Source organism: Silene latifolia, chromosome Y (genome assembly GCF_048544455.1).
Source record: "Silene latifolia isolate original U9 population chromosome Y, ASM4854445v1, whole genome shotgun sequence".
NCBI lineage: Eukaryota > Viridiplantae > Streptophyta > Magnoliopsida > Caryophyllales > Caryophyllaceae > Silene > Silene latifolia.
Genome location: NC_133538.1, coordinates 353,175,253 through 353,190,557, shown reverse-complemented (window position 1 = coordinate 353,190,557; position 15,305 = coordinate 353,175,253). Strand labels below are relative to the sequence as shown.

General features: G+C 42.0%; 1 non-coding gene across 1 annotated transcript; it reads right to left on the bottom strand.

The window, feature by feature from the left end:
* Positions 1-11,210: 11,210 nt before the first annotated feature.
* LOC141635869 (small nucleolar RNA R71) lies at positions 11,211-11,316 on the bottom strand. The gene has a single exon (XR_012540524.1). It is a non-coding gene; the product is annotated as a small nucleolar RNA R71 (small nucleolar RNA).
* Positions 11,317-15,305: the final 3,989 nt, after the last annotated feature.

The window sequence follows — 15,305 nt, the reverse complement described above, 5'->3', positions numbered from 1 at the left end:
ATCCTCTGAACATCACGAGTCACGAGTACATAATTCCATCGCACCTCAATTAATCAAATCAATCAAATTTGGATCATCAACTCTCTTTCAAATATCCACGGTTCATGAACTGAACTATTGTTATCCTAATTTTGATCGAAATTCATTTTTTTCAATTTCTCAAAAAATTAATCCATGAAACTGCTCAACTTTATCAATTGTTAGAGCTAGACTTACCATTCCCACTGTCGTCAACCGACGTGACGACCTTCAACGGCATCAGTCCACGTCACATTACTTAAGATCTCATCATCATTACCTTTGCTTTCTCTGTCACCATCGTCTAATTCATCATTGTTGAAGTTAAGCGAAATTTGTGTATGTGTTTTATATATTGATGTATGTCAGACCAATTTTGATGTATCTCACCACTGTTTCACTGTATTTAAACATAGATAAACAAAATTACTTACTAGGTACATTATAATTGGTTTGAGATACATCAATATAGAAACCATATACATTAATTCGTTTACTAGAAATTGTTGGAGGTGGTGGTGGTGCGTGAATATGGGAAGCTTGTAGATGGCGTCCGTGACACCCCCATATACCAAGGAGCCTTAACAAGACCTTCCCTAGCATATAAGGGCATCACCATCTCGGTTGCCCGAGGACAGTAATGATCAAATGTCGATAAAAGAAAAATTAATGTTTATTACAAGTGATTAAACAAACTAAGATGACAAAGATACAACTCAGACTACTACCAACTAGGTGATCTACACTTCTGTCACGACTCGTGAAGTACTCATCCCGCCAAGTATCCAGCTATCATCCAAGACATCACCTGCGAAGACTGACTGCTCACCATAAGGGATCACGATAGACACAACAGAAATAAACAAGAATGCAAACCACACATGGTCAGTAACTGAGGAGACACACCAACCACTGACATAACAAAGCAGACGCAGCAGCAAACATACACCAGCCACAACACCTCCAATCACTCATCGTCACCGACTGTCCACTGGACCAGCCCTGCCAGTAGGGGACCGCAGCCGTTCCCACCTAAGCCCCGCTCATCATACCAAGCGATAACCCTGTCCCATTAATGTGCACATCCCCTCCTGTGGCGGGTTCCACAGAGGGAGAAACTAGAGCATGAAGCTACTCCCGCAAGTGACTCCACTCAGCCGAGGACGCAGCTCGAGAACCAGAGACAAACAATCACAATCCACTGTACCACAACAACGATAATCAAACAACACCACATGACCAATCAGCCGTACCGACTCAACAACACAACCACAACAAAAGACACTCTAGACCACCAACAGTACTGAGTAGGCGAACCTACCTTTACCAACCGCAGTGATTCCACGTTCGATCACATGACATCGAGCAATCAAGCAATACACCTATACAAACAATACAATAATCTATCACAATCACTATAACCCTAACTGAGAATAACAACGACAATGATGATGACAAAGACATACCTACGCATAGCTATCAGGCATCAAGACCACTACCCGACTGAAGCAACATATCCCCATGGCATAAGCATCTTCAAGGAGCTCAAGGAAGGAATTAGGGTGAAGGGAAGGAGGAAAGGCGACAATTAGGTTTAGAGGAAAGAGGCTGAAATGATTTATGGTTTAACGAAACACGATATATAAATCCTCGCTGTAAACACGCTACTCGATCGAGTAACTAACTTACTCGATTGAGTGGCCCCTACTCGATCGAGCCTCCCATCTACTCGTTCGAGTGGCCTCGACTAGATCGAGTACCACACACCCGACGCTAACCATGACACAGGATATCTTTCGTAAAGTTGACATGTCACTAAGGTCGGTCAACGTCAGTGAACGGGTCCCCAAAAGGACGAGTATTATAGTCTTCCCCCCTTAAAAAGAACTTCGTCCCCGAAGTTCGACTCATCCTCTCCCGAACGACACGACAAAGAAACCAAGGTTGATATCACCGTTTACCCGACACAGGTCAACAAAACTTTTTAGAAATACTATCCCACTATGTATGTCCATCACGCATCATCATCATCATCCACCTAATACATGACACACACACAATCCTCAACAAATCACAAACTTTCTTTTTGAGTTACTGAACACATATACCAACTATAAGCATGACCAACTCGACTATCGCCTATACTAATACATCATATTATTCAAACATGCACCAACACACCCACGAGACTATACCTTCATTCATCACCGGCCAACAATTACGAATTACAAGACATACCACACAATGGTTTTATCACAAACTCACAACAACACATGTTCCTGACTTACACCGCACATATGTTTCGTTATACTCGATTACTTTGACCCTACAACACAATTCTGCTAATAACATTGAATTCTCAAGTCACAGTAACGAATAGCTACCGAAATAGAGTATACAACATGCTATCTTATTTAAAAATTATGAATCCTTACTTAATTGCACTACAATCACCATGAAGCTACCAAAACATACATATGAAACTATTCAAACAACCATTCATGTACATTAAACTACCACAAAATACTGCAAAATTGTTATAATTACATCTTCTTCTTTGTTTTACGACATTACTCTTCCCCTCTTAAAAAGAACTTCGTCCCCGAAGTTCACCGTCAAACAACCTCACAGTCCCACAAACCGGTATAGATGATATTACTTTGACATTACTCATAAACCACTAAAACAACATTGAGTCACACTAACATGACCTCCTGATTGACATTACATAATTACAACTCGTACAACATAAAACCACTGAGATTATGTAGTACATCGCGGATATATTGTTACAAACTGGCAGCAAATCCATCAATTATTTGTGATACGACCATACCGAACAAGCGACAACATTACAAATATAGTATTCAATTTAGCCAACTTGACTACATACATACTATAAAGTAATACAAATACCACCAAAAATTGTGTGAGCTGGCCAAAATGCATATGTGACTCATGGCAGCAACAATACTTTCTTGACATTACCGAAAACATGACTCACATGACATAAATATATATATATATATATATATATATATATATATATATATATATATATATATATATATATATATATATATATACGACTATCAACTTGAACAATACCACCGCATATTATGGTCCCTCAACGATTTGTTTCATCATTCCGACCCACATATACCGCATAAAATTGAGAACTATATTCATGAGAAGACCACACACAATTACAAAATCGAGGGTGAAGTTAAACAATGTTACTAAACACCAACAACAAAGATTAATATAAAAGTATCCGAAAAATATGGTGATTCAAACAATTCTAAACTCGAAATGTTCCTGTAACAATGGCACTCGATCGAGTTGATCAAGCACTCGATCGAGCTGGCTCTACTCGATCGAGATCGAGTAGGCTGAGGTCAAAATACTCCACTACTGCCATACCTATGGTTACTCGATCGAGTGAGGGGCACTCGATCAAGTAGCGAACAGGTTCGATATCCTCCAATGCCAAAAGTAAACTAAGCATTCATATAATCACGAGTCGGGATGCTCTCCTGACCCTAAAATCCTGCATAACTAGTCTAACAATACTCAAAAGTACGGCCTTATGGCCAACCATACAAACCAATATCCAAAAGTATCTACCGAAAACAGAATAATATCCACCACAACTATGAAACATAAGAAAGGAAAATGCAGTATCATCGCTTCTGATGCTGCTCGTCCATCACTGCATCATCACCACGCCACCTCCAGAAGTGCCTGCTCCCGCCGAATCATGACCCGCCTCACCACCTACTCCAGCATCTGCTCCCATGTGCCAAGGGACCAAACAACCATAGGGGTACGACTGAGGCTCTCCCCAAGTAGTCTTATCCACACCATAAGAGTGGAAAACCCCACTGTCGTGCCCGACACCTCTCCACCAAACCGGCTGAGGTCCTGTGGTCCCAAAACCCTGAACATAAGCCATCTCATGTAGGTTCCGGAGCGTGAGGGTAGAATACACTCTCTCTGTAACGTAGCTCTCATGCATCTCTGGGCTATCGAAGAAACTGTAACCAGGAAACTGGTACTGTGGCGGCCTTGGCTGCTCCGGCTGCACTAGCTGAGTCTCAGCCACCCTCTCTCTCACTCTGCGTGGTCGTCTCCCCATCCTAGGCTGGGTATCCTCAGGCCTCACATTCTCCCCCTTCCTCGGCTCGGGCATCACCTATAAGATCTCCGGGTCAATGAGGTACGTCTGCATCGTTGGACGCTCCTCCTCCTCCTCGTCAGAATCGGCAGCTATAAGTGCCGGTGGTAAAGGCTCAGTCACAGGTAGGTGCTCAGGAGCTGGTATCCACATCTAACTCATACCCCATACTCTCCATGGCAAACTCCCATCCGCCAAGGTTCAATAATTTCTGCTCGAGGAAGTAGTCGCGGTCCAAGGTAGGCATCGTGATGGTCAAAGGAGTATAGGCCGAGGAGGCCTCAAAGGATGTCAACCTCTCTGCCAAACGTGTGGCAATAGAACCACAACTCAAGAACCGGGTGTCAGACAGGGCCATTAGGGCTAGACTAGCGCACACAAAGGCGGGGGCACTTAAAGTGACAGGCTGTGACCGGGCGGGGTTAAGATAAGACACTAGGAGCATCAACTCATGTGAGTTTAACTTACCCACATCCTTCCTCTCTTATAGAAGGCACGACAAAGCATGGAGGAAGATCTTCAAAGTGACATGTTGAATATCATTGATTAACATTTTACTCGAAGTCGGAGCTGGTTTACCGGTGAAGCATGGCATGAGGCTACTAACCCCACACTCAGAAGGGATATCACGGAGAGCTCTCTTGGCAGGCTTAGCCAATCCAAGGTGGGTTGCAAACATATCCATGGTCAACAGAAAACTCGTGTTCATAAGGCGGAACTCCACAGTTTGTTCCACCGCATTGTATTTAAACGAACTCATGGACTCAAGGGTCAAGAAGGCATAAGAATGTTTCCAGAGTCGGTACAACCCCGTCATCCCCAAAGTCTCAAAGATGTGCCTGACATCGGTCTCAATCCCTAGGTCGGTTAAGAGAGTGGTGTATATACACCGGGTAGCTCTCATCTTCCGTTGTTGCAAAGCGACAAAATTAGCCCTTTGTGTGAAATCCACAAAGACTACAGACGGGTATTCGGGTACTTCCGGGACTACAGGTCCACTCCCCTCTCCTGCCTCGGGCTCAGAAGCCCTTCCCCTTTTGCTCTGTCGGGTTCCCACGGTTGGTCAAGGCATCTGTTTTCAACACATAACTTAAATACACAAACCACATATAATTGAAAACATGAAAACAATCATGTATGTTCATGTAAAAGAGTTACTAAATACACACTTTCACCAACAAACCATAAATCATGAGTATAAACTCTCAATTTTACTCTCAGACGGTCTCACAGCTGTAAAAATTTTGACATGTAAAGCACCAATTATCATTATCACTATCACTTTTGAAAATCATAGCTTCTAACTAACTTTATATATTAAAAAATTCCTCAGCAGTATAAGACGAATTTCAGTTTGGGGCACTTTTCAGACGGAGTTTTAAGGCAAATTTTTGAATGAAAATCACCAAAATCAACTCTAAACATGATATGTATGACATATATTATTCAATTTTCATCCTTTTACATACAAAAGACAACCGAAATTTAATGCAAAATCTCAAACCCTAGAAATTTCGAGTCATATAAACCCCTAATTTGATTCGATTTTTTTGCATAACTAATGTTAATATTCAACAACTTGAAGCAATTAGATCATATTTCAACAGTTATAAACAAGATTTAGCCCACTTAAATCAATCTTCTAGCAATTTTTCAACATCCTACATGCTTCTAATTAATTAAAAACATCAAAATAGGATAGACATTCATACCTTAATTGATCAGCAAGCAAAAGGAACGAATTAAGCAAAGAAATCACCAAGGTTCAGGCACAAAATCAACAAGAACAAGTGTACTTTGAGAGAGATTTGGGATTAGGGTTTGCGGAATAGAAGAAAGAATAAGAAGAAAGAATTAGAAAAGGGTATATGAACCCGTGTTTCAGCGGCACTATAGCAGCTTACTCGATCGAGTAAGTATGTTGCTCGATCGAGTGGCCTCCACTCGATCGAGTTGGAGCTACTCGGTCGAGTTTTCGCAGTAAATTCCAACTTTCTCTACGTAATAGCTTCATAACTAGATCGAATGAGGTCTACTCGGTCTAGTAGGCACTCGTACTCGGTCAAGTAAGGCTAGGTACGAGATCGAAAATATAAGATTAACCAAAGATTCCTGCAAAACAGCAACGCGTGTCGATTTCAAACCGAATTCGGAAATCTTCACAGGTTATTATACTCATTCACGACGAATTACTATCACACTAATACAACGCATCAATAACAACCTATCATTTTGTGCAACTCGTTTAACTTCATATTATGACAACATTACGCAACCAACTGATTGTACTATTAGCTTTCTCATGTATACATCCTACACACTTCGTTTCACATATGATCATACAGTTGTGACCACAACAATACAACTTCTAGTTATGTCATTCTAAACATATGTCTAACAAGTAACCATTCATTATCATTCAAGCGTACTAACAGTTTAACCATGACACACAACAATTATCAAGTAGTTTAATTAACTTAATTATACCACATTGCGGAAGCATTCAAACATTCATCTATCACATCCTCCAAGTACTACTTGGACAGCTGCTATGACTCATTCAAAACGTACTAATTACCATCATTACCACATATCATGCTCACAATCTCGAACAAACATTACCAAAACCACATCATACACATTGTCACGTATTACAAATATATCACCACTTCCATTACTACTCAGCTATGGATTCTCAGAATTCCAATCACAAATATACACACTACCATCCATAAAGATTCCACCAGAAACATTTCTACATCACTATTATACACACTAGGCATATAATTCCCGACTCGATGTTTCCCATAACCGGTGACCGGCTTAAGCATAATGGGGACATAATTTTGAAATGAGGGCGCCTACTCATCCAAAATCTAGCATCAACTGGGGCTCCCAATATACATACACTAGATTCATTTTATTAGACTCGCTACGTTCATTAGGATCATTTGTAACACGTTCCAAAATCGTCGCTCTGATACCACTTTGTGACACCCCCATCTACTAAGGAGCCTTAACAAGACCTTCCCTAGCATATAAGGGCATCACCATCTCGGTTGCCCGAGGACAGTAATGATCAAATGTCGATAAAAAAATAGTTAAAGTTTATTACAAGTGATTAAACAAACTAAGATCACACAGATACAACTCAGACTACTACCAACTAGGTGATCTACACTTCTGTCACGACTCGTAAAGGACTCATCCCGCCAAGTATCCAGCTAAGGGATCACGGCAGACACATCAAAAACAAACAAGAAGGCAAACCACACAAGGTCAGTAACTGAGAAGACACACCAACCACTGACATAACAAAGCAGACGCAACAACACACATACACCAGCCACAACACCTCCAATCACTCATCGTCACCGACTGTCCACTGGACCAGCCCCGCCAATGGGGGACCGCAGCCGTTCCCAACTAAGCCCCGCTCATCATACCGAGCGATAACCCTGTCCCATTAATGTGCACATCCCCTCTTGTGGCGGGTTCCAAAGAGGGCGAAACTAGGGCGTGAAGCCACTCCCGCAAGTGACTCCACTCAGCCGAGGACGCACCTCGAGAACGAGAGACAAATAATCACAATCCACTGTACCACAACAACGATAACCAAACAACACCACATGACCAATCAGCCGTACCGACTCAACAACACAACCACAATAAAAGACACTCTAGACCACCAACAGTACTAAGTAGGCGAACCTACCTTTAGCCAACCGCAGCGATTCCACGTTCGATCACATGACATCGATCAATCAAGCAATACACCTATACAAACAATACAATCATCTATCACAATCACTATAACCCAAACTGAGAATAACAACGACAATGATGATGACAAAGACATACCTACGCATAGCTATCCGGCATCAAGAACACTACCCGACTCAAGCAACTTATCCCCATGGCATAATCATCTTCAAGAAACTCAAGGAAGGAATTAGGGTGAAGGGAAGGAGGAAAGGCGACAATTAGGTTTATAAGAAAGAGGCGAAAATGATTTAAGGTTTCACGAAACACGATATATAAATCCTCGTTGTAAACACGCTACTCGATCGAGTAACTAACTTATTCGATCGAGTGGCCCTTACTCGATCAAGCCTCACATCTACTCGATCGAGTGGCCTCGACTAGATCGAGTATCACACACCCGACGCTTACCATGACACAAGATATCTTTCGTAAAGTTGACATGTCACTAAGGTCGGTCAACGTCAGTCAACGGGTCCCTAAAAGGACGAGTATTAGAGCGTCGTGGTGGTGCGCTCGTTCTCATCGTGGCACTTTATGCGGCTTTCGTCCCTCCTCGACCTCTGATTTCTCCCACCCCACAGATTTCACCGGAATATCGATATTTGATGAAGAATAATTGAGATCTGGATTTCGAATGTTGTAGGTTCGATTGTTTAATGGAGTTCATGGAGTTGTGCTAAAATCAGGGAAGATGGTGAAGATAAGGTAGTCGAGGGCGTGGTACTCGAAATCAGAGGAAGGAGAATCGAGAATCTGAGGTTCACAAAACTAGAAATCTGACTTGTGTCGACGACGGCGAAGGGCAGGTAATGGGAAAGATGAGTGAGGGTTAGGGTATGAGGAGGGACGAAAATGCCGCATAGATTCACCGTTGGTTTGGGATATCGTCGCCGGCGACGGTGATAGATGGTAGGTGGCGACGGTGGATGACCTGGTGGCGCTGGAGACTGCCAGAGTTGTGGACTGATGCTGGATTTCAGGTGGTGTATTAATGGGAGAGACTTGAGTGTAGTGTTTTGCGTGTTTTTTTTTGTTTATGTTTATTAATTAATAAGGTTGTTCTCACCGAATGTTCGTTCTCACCGGATCCTAAATCTATATATATATATATATATATATATATATATATATATATGATACGTGCAATTTATATAGACTTTTTAGCCTCTTATTACACGCATTTCTATGCCTTTTTGTATCGCTTTGTATTGCAAAATGCACCGAATTGGCTACTTTGGTTTGTTCTGTCTTAGTTGCAGAAATGGACCTTAAAGTAGTGGAATCGTCCCTTATTCGTCCCACTTAGCATGCATTGTAAGAAGACGGAGATATTAGAGCGAGAGTCGTACCTCGGGAAGTGTGAAGGAAGGTCAATGGAAGCTGACATGACAAGTTGAAGGCTGATCTCAGTGGAAAGTGTTCGATCGAGAGGTTCCGGAAGACGATCGAGTGCTTTGGCAGATATTAGAGGTCGATCGAGTAGTTCTCTATACTCGATCGAAATGTGCTTTTATGGGAATACTCGATCGAGAGCCTAAAGTGTTCGATCGAGAAGTTTGGCTGAAGATATCCTCGATCGAGTGGTCTAAAATGACTCGATCGAGTAGTTTGCTAGTCTACACGGGTTTTATTAATCCGTGTTAGGTTTATTTATGTTAAATTTTACTCACATATATAAGGGAGTCGTAATTAGGTCATAGATCATCTTTTTCTCTTAATCACTCAGACTCTTAATTACGTTCTTTGCTCTAATTTACTGCTGAAACTTCTCTGCCTCTTTTCTCTCCGGATTCAAACCTTGTAATCCCTCCTTACTCTTAATCTTAATCTTAATTCTTGCTTGCTCTTAGTTATTGTTCTCCTATTTTGATTTATGCTTTATTATTATTCTTTTATTATGTCTCTAATTAGTATGCTTATTGTTATTATTGCTGATTGCATTAAGAACATGAGTAGCTAATCTCTTTATGTTAGGATTAGGGCATTCATGGTAGTGTTGTGACGATGTAGTGAATAGACTAGGTAATTTACATGTGAGAATCTGTGACCGGAGCAATATAACTGTAACATATTTAGTTGAGTGCACGCTTCTAAATAACATTAATTTGGTTAACTCTGTTCCTGGATAGGAAGATTGGAATAAACAGGCCTGCTATGAACAATAGCCTACCCTAATGAGTACGGAAGTTAAGTTAGTGGAAATCTAGGGTGGATAGCGGACTAGAAGGATCTTTCCCTTGCCCTTCTCACAGTAGATTGTCTAGGCTATTTATGACTAAGTTGATAAATTACCATGGTGAACCGAAATGCTGACATACTCTCTTTTATCTGATCACTTATCTATCATTTTCTTGCCTTATTGCTCTTGCTTTATTTCTCTTGCCCCTTAACCTTTAGTAGTTTAGAAAACCAAATTTAAAACCCCCATTTGTGACTTAGATAGACGGACTTACAGATAGATACCTTGCCTCCCTGTGGAGATCGACCCTACTTATCACTAGCTTCTGTTAGTTATATTTAGGTATTTATTTTTGGTACTAAAACGACGGTATCAAATTTTGGTGCCGTTGCCGGGGAGGCAATAGCCCTGTCTGTCTGTGTTGTTTCGTTTGTCTCTTTTTATCTCAGGGAATTTTTATTCCTTGAGATAGTTCTCACTTATTTCTTTCAGTGTTGTGTATGCCCAGGTCTAATAGGTCAGAATTAGTCCCTGCTGATCCTGAGCCAGAAAGATCCTTTCACCATAGACTAAGACTGCAAAGAAAGATTCAAAAGAAAGACTTGAGTACTTTTGAACCTAAGCTACAACATTTGTTTGCAGAAGATCTGTCTTGTAAAGAAGACAACTCTGTTTCTGCTATAAAGCCAGTAACGATGCCTAATATTGCGAGTCACTCAGAGCCCACTGTTGCCTCGATCCCTAAAGGTTTCAGTCTTGCGACCAAGGATGGTAATACTTTCGACATTCGACCGTCATATATTAATTTGGTCGAAGGAAATCTGTACCGAGGTGTGGCGGTTGAAGATCCGCGAAAACATATGGAGGTTTTTACTGACTATTGCTCTACCATTCCCGCCACTAAGGGAGTGACCCAGGATAAGATTAAGGAAGTCCTGTTTCCTTTTTCTCTGACCGACGGAGCCCGTGAATGGCTCACTGATCTTAATCGTACTGCAGCCGGTATTACTGACTGGGAGAGCCTGGCCCTTGCTTTTTATAAAAGGTATTTTCCTCCACAACGAACTAATCAGCTGAGAGGGAAAATTACAAGTTTTAAGCAGACACCTGATGAGAACTTGTATGAAGCTTGGTGCCGTTTTAAGAGGTTGGTGAAGTCTCTTCCTCATCATGGTTTTAATCAGTGGTTTTTATGCAACCAGTTCTACAATGGGTTGTATGATGACCACCGTGCTATACTTGACGCCTCATCTAATGGGCGATTTCAGAAGAACAATGAGGATGATAAGGGATGGGGTATCATTGAAGAAATGGCAACCCATTGTGCTGAGTATGGGAACACGAGAGGAGGTATTCGTACTGTCTCTTCAGTAGATAGTGCAGTTGTGGCTCAACTGGAAGCCATGAATGCCCGTTTTGATAAGTTAGAGTTGCAAGCTGCTGGTGATCAACAAACAGTTCACTTGTTGACTAGACAAGAGGCCGTTACTTGTGAGAGATGTGGGAGTAATGACGGTCACACTGCTGTTCACTGTCTAACAGAGAAGGAGCAAGTCCTTGTCTTTCAGTAATATAGGCAAGGAGGAGGTTCTTATTATAATAATCAGAGTGGAGTCTATCCTAACTTGAGATGGACTAGTCAGAATGTGCTTAATCCTACCCTTCCTCCGCATCAGCAACAAGCTTATGCTCCTCCTCACAATGCTCAACAAGGCTTTCAAAAGCCTTCATCCTTCCCACCGCTGCATCAAGGAGCTTCTTCTAGTGGAGTTAGTAAGTTAGCTGAGTTGAAATCGATGATTCAATCATTGACTAAGCAGTTGCAGATGACTGACCAACAGAAAGAAGCATCAATAAAGTCACTCGAGACCCAAGTAGCTCAACTTGCCGCTAGTCAATCCACGAGAAAACTGGGTCATTTACCGTCTCAATCTGAGAAGAATCCACACGAGACGATAAATCTGATAAACTTGCGAAGTGGTCTTGCTTACGAAGGACCCAAAATGCCAGGTGTTGAGGATATATCATACCCAAAAAGCGATGTTGCTGATGGTGAACAGTCATCCATTGACGAGACTATGCTTAATCCGAAGAAAATACTTGATCGACTTATTTCTGGAGGTCGATCGAGTAGAATTGCTAAGAATAATTATTGATCGAGTGATATTGAAGGTCGATCGAGTAAAGATGCAAATTAAGGATTCGATCGAGAGGGTGAAATTCCTCGATCGAGTGAAAATTTAGAGAAATGTGTTCAATCGAGTGAAATTACACCTCGATCGAGCAATGCTGATAAGGAAGGTTTCGATCGAGAGGCTGATAATGCTCGATCGAGTGAAAAAGCTATTGAAAGACCATGATCGAGAGGGAAAAAAGATCGACCGAGTAAAATGAATTCGAACCTGTCGAGACATTGGAAGAAAGGAATAAAGGGCTAAAAATTCCTATTACGGTGCCCTTTCCATGGCGATTGCAGAACAATAAGGCTAACCAACAGTTCGGGAAATTTGCTGAGATCCTGAAGAGCCTTCACATTAACGTTCCTTTCGCCGAATTGCTTACCCAGGTACCCTCTTACATGAAATTCATGGAAGAAATTTTATCGCGTAAGAGACATATAAATGACCACGAAACGGTGGCTTTGACTGAAGTAGGGACCATCTTAGTTCAGAATAAGACACCGCCAAAACAATCAGACACGGGTAGCTTTTCAGTTCCTTGTCATATAGGGACCCACTCGATTGACAACATGCTATGAGACTTAGGAGCTAGCGTGAGTGTCTTACCTTTGTCTCTCGCTAAGAGACTCGGTTTGACCAAGTTTAATTGTACCAATATGACCGTTCAGATCACTGACAGTAGTATATCATGGCACTAGGAGTTATAGAGGACATACCTGTAAAGATCGGGAGATTCTTTATTCCCGTAGACTTTGTGGTCTTAGACATACCCGAGGACACTCATACCCCTATTATTTTAGGGCGACTATTTTTATTTACTGCACGCGCAGTAATTGACGTCGGGGGAAAGATCTTTACATTTTAGGTAGGAGACGAGGAGCTGATATTTCATCAATCTAAATCTCATATGGCTCCCATGCAAGTTCAACCTTGCAATGCCCTGCCCTCTATTGACCCAGATACAGACACTCCAGCTGTGAATATTGAATATTCCGCTGCTATTGTAATCCCTCCGCCTTAGACTGAGAGCAAAAATGAGGACCATTTTACTGTTTTCCTTGCTGCAGGTATAGATAGAGTGGATGTTGGACATGTTATCGGTCAAAGTACAGTTGAAGTCAATCAAAGTGATGGAAATGCCAATGCAGATAGGAATGTCAAGAAGAAGAAGAAAGTTAGGGCGTATGTGCATGGCAACTATTCTCCTTCCATCAGTTCGAGTTCAACCTCGTGGCGATCAAAGAGGACAGTACGAGATGCCGAAGGGACCTCCTCCAGTCAGAAGCCCTCTTGTGGGCTACTACAGTGTTTTGGACGATAAGCGGGGAATGCCCCGTTGTAACAATTGTAATTTTGAATTTCCGTTAAGACATTTTAATTGAGTTTTTAGACATTTAGACAGTAGATTAGTTAGTTTTAGCAAAAACCGAATATAGACTGCTTATTTTTGTGATTTGGTATTTGCGGGATGCATTTTTGCGTGTTTCTATGCAGGTTTGGGGAAAATATTTTGCATTGGGATGAGTTCTATAAGAAAACACCTCGATCGGGAGGATTGCCCAACAAAAGAACTCGATCGAGTGGTTTCAGTCACACGATCGAAATGTCAAAAATGAGGAATTCTCGATCGAGAGGATTTTTGTTCTATCGAGTGGATTGGATCCTAGAGGCCTCGATCGAGTGACTATACCTATTATACGTAGGGAGTTATTCTTTTCAACTTCTATTTTTATTCTATTTTCATTCTTATTATTGCCTTCCTCTTTTGTGCGATATCTCTTGCGAAAAATCCCAAATTCCTCTATTAATCTTCCCTTTCTACCAAATCAATCACCCACCTTGTGCTTATTACTTGATTTTCGACATTAACCCCCTATTCCCTCTTCCAATTTTGTCCTTGTTGCGATTTAATTGAAGAATTAGGGTTTTGCGAGTCGAGTCTCAATTCGACCAATTTCTTGCGTTTTTTGTCGATTTCACTGCTTATTATTGTGGGTAATCAATCAAGTAAGTGATTTTCTCCCTCCTTTTGTTGTTTAATTGATGTTTTTGACTCGATTGAAGGATTAGGGTTTCGGGATTGTTGAAATTTTGGGGGAATTCGTGTTTAATTGATTAGTTTTTGCCCTTACTTGATTGATTAGGATCGATAGTAACACAATGCCGTCGACTAGTTCGACTATTGCCCCCATCCCTGACTGAGACGGTGGTCCCTGCTGCTGCCACCGTTGTTTCTGCTGTTTCTACTGCTGCTGCCACTACTGTTACTACTGGTACCTTTCCCACTACGATGGCGACCCCTACTGCGTCGTCACCACCTGCCTACAGGGCTGACGTAGTACCCCGCCCAGTCACTACTGGACTGGCTTCTTCTTCAGGTACTGGAGGGCGTGGACGGGGTCGAGGACGAGGTACGCCTACTGCTGGATGTGCCACGTTCCATGCCGATGAGTCCTTGGACCCACATCCCGACTAGCCAGAGGTACGTTTTGTTAACTCTATTCATCGTACCCGCTTTTTCGACTTAGAGAGCTGTGACTTTGCGTCTACTAAATTTGTGTTGGAAATCCCTTGAGAAGTTGGGTATTACGAGCCTGTAGCCGAGATTTTGAATGGGGCGGGGATGACTGGACTGACCACTATGAGTGACGTGACCTATAAGGAGCTGACCCTTGAGTTTTTTAGCTCCTTCACTTTTTCCACTGCTGCGTAGGCCACTGACCCAGACTGTGCGTGTGTCTCCTTCCGGTTGTTTAACCGGACTACGACCTGGACCCTAGCTGAGTTTGGTAGTAGGTTAGGACTTTCTTCCCACGGTGACTCGGAACCTCCTGGGAAGGTCCTACGTATACTTTGGAGGACCTTGGCACATACACCCTTTGAAGAGCGCAGACTCGCTCATGTCCACCTCCTTCCGGCCCGTTACTTTTTGCATCTCATTGGTGGGACGATTTTCGGCCGAAAAGAACCCAACAACATTAATAAT